Source organism: Musa acuminata, unplaced genomic scaffold (genome assembly GCF_036884655.1).
Source record: "Musa acuminata AAA Group cultivar baxijiao unplaced genomic scaffold, Cavendish_Baxijiao_AAA HiC_scaffold_1136, whole genome shotgun sequence".
NCBI classification, from domain to species: Eukaryota; Viridiplantae; Streptophyta; class Magnoliopsida; order Zingiberales; family Musaceae; genus Musa; species Musa acuminata.
Genome location: NW_027021348.1, coordinates 2,205,001 through 2,211,438, shown reverse-complemented (window position 1 = coordinate 2,211,438; position 6,438 = coordinate 2,205,001).

The following is a 6,438-nucleotide window of genomic DNA, read 5'->3' as shown; positions in this document are numbered from 1 at the left end:
CGTGCGGCACCCTCGCGCGTCCGTCCGCAAAGGTCAGCCTCCCCGAAGCCTCCCATTGTCCCTTAGGACCAACAAAAGAGAGAACGGGTTAAAGAGAACGCCTCAATCGGGATCCACAAGCAAACATGTCCGAAAAACACTTCATAGACAATGCAAATTACAAACAGACTTTACAAGCTCTGAACAGTGGCACAACAAAGGGTAAAATGGTCCATTACAGACCGAAAAGCTCTCGAACGTGTCCACATGACACAACCTTTATTTACAAGCCTAAAGAGGCCACCAACCCAACTAAAATGGGACTATTAAGCCTTCGGCCGCCCCTTTACATTCTGTACAAGGCATGAACATGCCAAAAGACAACGGACAGACATAAGCATTACATCCAACATCTTGTTTCGAAGTTTGTCCGTTACAACCCGGGGGGTTCCAGGGTGCTGAGATGGCTGACATTTTGCTCCGCTCACGACGGTCACCGCGCGACGCAAGAACAGCCCAAAAACAGGCCAAAACGGCCCAAAAACGGGACAAAACTGGCCATTTTTGGCTGCGCGAGCGAGCGGCGAGCGGCGGACAGCGAGCTAAGCGAGAGGCAGCACCGTCCCTGCTATACGAAAGCCCCATCCAGCCCTGTGCCACCCGGGGGGTTCCAGGGTGCTGAGATGGCTGACATTTTGCTCCGCTCACGACGGTCACCGCGCGACGCAAGAACAGCCCAAAAACAGGCCAAAACGGCCCAAAAACGGGCCAAAACTGGCCATTTTTGGCTGCGCGAGCGAGCAGCGAGCGGCGGACAGCGAGCGAAGCGAGAGGCATCACCGTCCCTGCTATACGAAAGCCCCATCCAGCCCTGTGCCACCCGGGGGGTTCCAGGGTGCTGAGATGGCTGACATTTTGCTCCGCTCAAGATGGTCACCGCGCAACGCAAAAACAGGCCAAAAACTGGCCAAAACGGGCCAAAACTGGCCATTTTTGGCTGCGCGAGCGAGCGGCGAGCGGCGAACAGCGAGCGAAGCGAGAGGCAGCACCGTCCCTGCTATACGAAAGCCCCATCCAGCCCTGTGCCACCCGGGGGGTTCCAGGGTGCTGAGATGGCTGACATTTTGCTCCGCTCACGACGGTCACCGCGCGACGCAAGAACAGGCCAAAAACTGGCCAAAACGGCCCAAAAACGGGCCAAAACTGGCCATTTTTGGCTGCGCGAGCGAGCGGCGAGCGGCGGACAGCGAGCGAAGCGAGAGGCAGCACCGTCCCTGCTATACGAAAGCCCCATCCAGCCCTGTGCCACCCGGGGGGTTCCAGGGTGCTGAGATGGCTGACATTTTGCTCCGCTCACGACGGTCACCGCGCGACGCAAGAACAGCCCAAAAACAGGCCAAAACGGCCCAAAAACGGGACAAAACTGGCCATTTTTGGCTGCGCGAGCGAGCGGCGAGCGGCGGACAGCGAGCGAAGCGAGAGGCAGCACCGTCCCTGCTATACGAAAGCCCCATCCAGCCCTGTGCCACCCGGGGGGTTCCAGGGTGCTGAGATGGCTGACATTTTGCTCCGCTCACGACGGTCACCGCGCGACGCAAGAACAGCCCAAAAACAGGCCAAAACGGCCCAAAAACGGGCCAAAACTGGCCATTTTTGGCTGCGCGAGCGAGCAGCGAGCGGCGGACAGCGAGCGAAGCGAGAGGCATCACCGTCCCTGCTATACGAAAGCCCCATCTAGCCCTGTGCCACCCGGGGGGTTCCAGGGTGCTGAGATGGCTGACATTTTGCTCCGCTCAAGATGGTCACCGCGCAACGCAAAAACAGGCCAAAAACTGGCCAAAACGGGCCAAAACTGGCCATTTTTGGCTGCGCGAGCGAGCGGCGAGCGGCGAACAGCGAGCGAAGCGAGAGGCAGCACCGTCCCTGCTATACGAAAGCCCCATCCAGCCCTGTGCCACCCTGTCACGACCTTAGCTGGTTTTGCCTAAGGCGTGCGGCACCCTCGCGCGTCCGTCCGCAAAGGTCAGCCTCCCCGAAGCCTCCCATTGTCCCTTAGGACCAACAAAAGAGAGAACGGGTTGAAGAGAACGCCTCAATCGGGATCCACAAGCAAACATGTCCGAAAAACACTTCATAGACAATGCAAATTACAAACAGACTTTAAAAGCTCTGAATAGTTGCACAACAAAGGGTAAAATGGTCCATTACAGACCGAAAAGCTCTCGAACGTGTCCACATGACACAACCTTTATTTACAAGCCTAAAGAGGCCACCAACCCAACTAAAATGGGACTATTAAGCCTTCGGCCGCCCCTTTACATTCTGTACAAGGCATGAACATGCCAAAAGACAACGGACAGACATAAGCATTACATCCAACATCTTGTTTAGAAGTTTGTCCGTTACATTCTCCCCCACTTATCCCTTCGACGTCCTCGTCGAAGCCTTTGTGAACACTGCAACTCTACGCCTTTGCTGAGTCTTCAATCTTCCGCTCCAGCTGCAATGCGCCTCCTGGCTCCCAGCTGCTCTCCGCTGCTGTTTCTGAGTAGTCGAACCTTTGATCCGCCATGCTGCTTCAACTCGCCAATGACTCTGACTCTGGTGTGGGGTTGGCTGAGTTGTATTGATCCTCGTTGATTCCTGCGGATCCACCAAATGAAGGAAAAGACCATTCTTACTGCGCCAGTTTCTCAAAATTTCCACATGCTGCTTGAACTGGGTGGATGCTTGTTGGAGCTTTAACGAGCATCGCCTCGCAAACTTCTGAAGTTTTGGGTCCTTCCTCCACAAAATCTGCTCATTGACTCTTCTTTCAGTTAGTTGTCACATCCAAGTAGGTTCGCATCACTTCCGCTTTCGATTGGCATTTCGTTGGGAAATGAAGCGGACAATCTACTCTCAGTAGCACTGATCACCGTTGGTGAGGATTTTGGCAACTATTGTCTTCCATTATCTTCGAAGGGTCTTTGAACTTGTGCAGAGCTCCTCTGCTGGATAGATAAGAGAACTGGGGTACTCGGTTTCGCCCATTCTCTTAAGAGTTGAGAAGGCAAAGGTTACTTGACTTCGCCCGCCTCCTCGAGGTTGTACTTCATGCATCGAGCTGGTTACTGGCCTTCGCCTGCTCTTTGCTCACACTTCTGAAGCACTTGAAGTGTTTGCACTCCTTGCGTTGAGTTAGCTACTGTGATTCACCTTCTCAATGCCATTGAACTTCTGGAATGCAGGAAGTTTTCACCCCAACTTGGAGTAATTCTCTGATAGATGAGGTCGCCTCTGGGATTGTACCGTCTTCTCCATCAACCCTGCCGCCTACTCCACTGAGTAGCAAAGGTACAGCACCACGTACTGCCTGCTTCGTTCCTTGGTCGTGCACTCTTGCATGACCCGAAGTCCTTCACTTACGGCTATCTTGATGAGAAACTTGTTGACACCGGTCTTACGAAGTTTCTTGGCCTCTGCCCTTCAGCCTTGTCTCGGTACTTGGAGATTGCCTCTGCATGCTCCACCTTCTCGGCCCCTTTCACGACCAAGCGCTCTCCCTCCGTGAGAGCAAGGGATCAATGACTTGCACGGAAGTCCCGCCTCTGCGGTACCATGGCGCTGCCATGCCCATGGCCCTACTATCCGTCGCCTCGCCTCTGTATCCCTTTCCTTCACAATCAGTAGAGATGTCTCCGTGGCACTCCTCTGAGTCCACCTCCATTCTAACTGATGCTTGATTTTGGGTAGCTAAGTCCCTCTGGACTCGTCGTCGCTTCCTCGCCCCTTTCGACCTCCTGCTTCAACACCTCTGTGTTCTCCAAGCAGTCTGTTTGGTCGATGGAAAGACAGACTGCAACTCCCATGCATGGCCTCTGCCATCACATTGTCGGGTTTGCACCGATTCTGTTCTCCTTAGCTTCCTTGGTAACAACGTTCGCTTACTCGACCTTGTCCTCTGACTTGTCGGGCTCCCTTAAGCGAATATGAGCTCTGGAGCAGTTCAACTCTCTAGCTGCTTCGATCATACCTCTGCATGATCAAGTCCCTCTCATGGGACTCACTGGTACTTGCATTCGAACTTTTCCCTTGGTGGAACCCAGCCCCCATATGCTGATGACCAAGGTTTTCATCCGATGCAAAATTCGGTGCACGCCCGGAAGACCCGCCTCTGCGGTACCATGGCCTTCACTCCTTGAATCCATAGCCCTTCTTGCCGTCGTGTTGTTCACCAAAGCGGAGCTCCCAGTAGCTCCCGATCATACCTCCATATGATCTCATCCCTCACGGGACTATGTCGTGTGTGTCGCATTGCCACGAACTGTTCCACCACGATCCGCTGCACCATGTCGCCTCCTGGTGACATCTCCATTGCATTCTGATCCTTGTGAAATAAACTCGAATTGTGAACCCTCCATGTGTGGCCTCTGCCAATACATCGCAGGGTCTCCTCCACCTTCGATTTTGTTCGCTCCTTTGGCAATCGACCTTCATCCACCCACTCTTGGGTCACACCTAGATGAAGCACCGCTCTAGGACAGTCCGTCGCCTAGTAGCTCCCGAAGTCCACCGACTTCGCTGTAATTTGTGCACCATTGCCTGGATCCTGGGCCTCTGCCCCTACCAGCACAATCTCCGCTGCGCACTGCTTCCTTCATAGCAACTCAAATGGCAACACTGTGGCATATTCTTCAAGAGTACCCGCCTCTGCGTCCTCTTGCCCCGTGCTAAGGCCTTCTGTACCCAACTTCGCCTCCGCAAATTGAGTCGCCTTAGTTCCTCCATCGAATGCTCCTCCGAGATAAGGTGCATGTGCCCCGAAGCTCCCTTCGTCTTTGGCACCATGCAAGATGAGTCCGCTCTGTCAGAATGAAGGACCCAGGGAACAGCATGATTCTACTCCTGCCTCTGCAAGAGTTCATGTCCTTGACCTCTGTCTAGGGAAAGCGCTGTGCCTCTGCTCCATGTTCCAACTTCTATGCTGGCTCCCTTCATGCGGCTTGGGTACTTCGCCAAGTTACAACCAAGTTGCTCCGCTCCTCGTTTTTGCATTGAGTCGATGGTGGCCCTCGCGCCCACCATTCCACGGGTCAGCCCTCCCTTGAGTCCGATCTCCATATCGACTCCAAGTGTGCCTCCATTTGAGTTGCTTTGGGTCGCTCCCCCACTTGATCTCGCAATGCATCCACCAATGCATTCTCTCAAGCGAGATCATGCGACGACTCCTCGCCGCTTGCTCAGTCCATCGAGCTTCGTGGAGTTGTTGTTTGTGAGGTACTCCTCCTCAACATGTGAAGTCCGTCTCACATGATTCTCCCTCTGGAGAGCTGAGACTTATCCCTCCTGGATAACTGTCCCGTTGGAGCAACATCTCTCTTCGTTTCGGAGACCACCATCCCCTTGGACTACTCCGATCTGCTGAACAAACTGTGCATTGTTCTGCCTCTTGCAAACGCACTTGCTAGATTGCGCCTCCACGTCAATACAGCCACCGCTGCACCCCTCAAGGCCTAGCAACATGCTGAACTCGTTGCACACTTCAGCCTCCTCCGGACGTATCCTTCGCATGTCGAAGAGAAAGTTTCAATGCTCCATGGCGCCGAGTCTCGACCGCCTTGGGATGGCCACGAACAATCCATCGTCCGCATACAAGCCCATGCATGAGTACCGAATTCTTCGAGTTAGCAATTCCCCTCACCTCTGTGAGCTTTGCACAACTCTTTCGGTCGCTGAGCAACTCATTCCACTTTGCATGGTCTCGTCCTTTGCCAAGCGCCTCGCTTGCCTTGAGCACCATCAAGTAAAGTTGTCAACGTTGAGCCGTAGCTCAAACTCAGCCATCCCAACCTTTGTGCGCTCCAAATTCTTCCAAGCTTGCCCGTTCTCGTGGTGCCTCTTGCGCGAAGGGTTGGCCATTCCTCTGAATGCCAATCTCAGATGCCCGCTCCTCTGAGCGACTCTTTTCCCTACATCTCCATGCCCGTTTTCCCTCAAACGGTCGCGCGTGTGCTGACTGCCCTCAACGCAGCCCCGCTAGGTCCCCCACGTTTGCATGTCAAGTGTTTCTATGAGTGCTTGTCCCGCTCTGATACCACACTGTCACGACCTTAGCTGGTTTTGCCTAAGGCGTGCGGCACCCTCGCGCGTCCGTCCGCAAAGGTCAGCCTCCCCGAAGCCTCCCATTGTCCCTTAGGACCAACAAAAGAGAGAACGGGTTGAAGAGAACGCCTCAATCGGGATCCACAAGCAAACATGTCCGAAAAACACTTCATAGACAATGCAAATTACAAACAGACTTTAAAAGCTCTGAATAGTTGCACAACAAAGGGTAAAATGGTCCATTACAGACCGAAAAGCTCTCGAACGTGTCCACATGACACAACCTTTATTTACAAGCCTAAAGAGGCCACCAACCCAACTAAAATGGGACTACTAAGCCTTCGGCCGCCCCTTTACATTCTGTACAAGGCATGA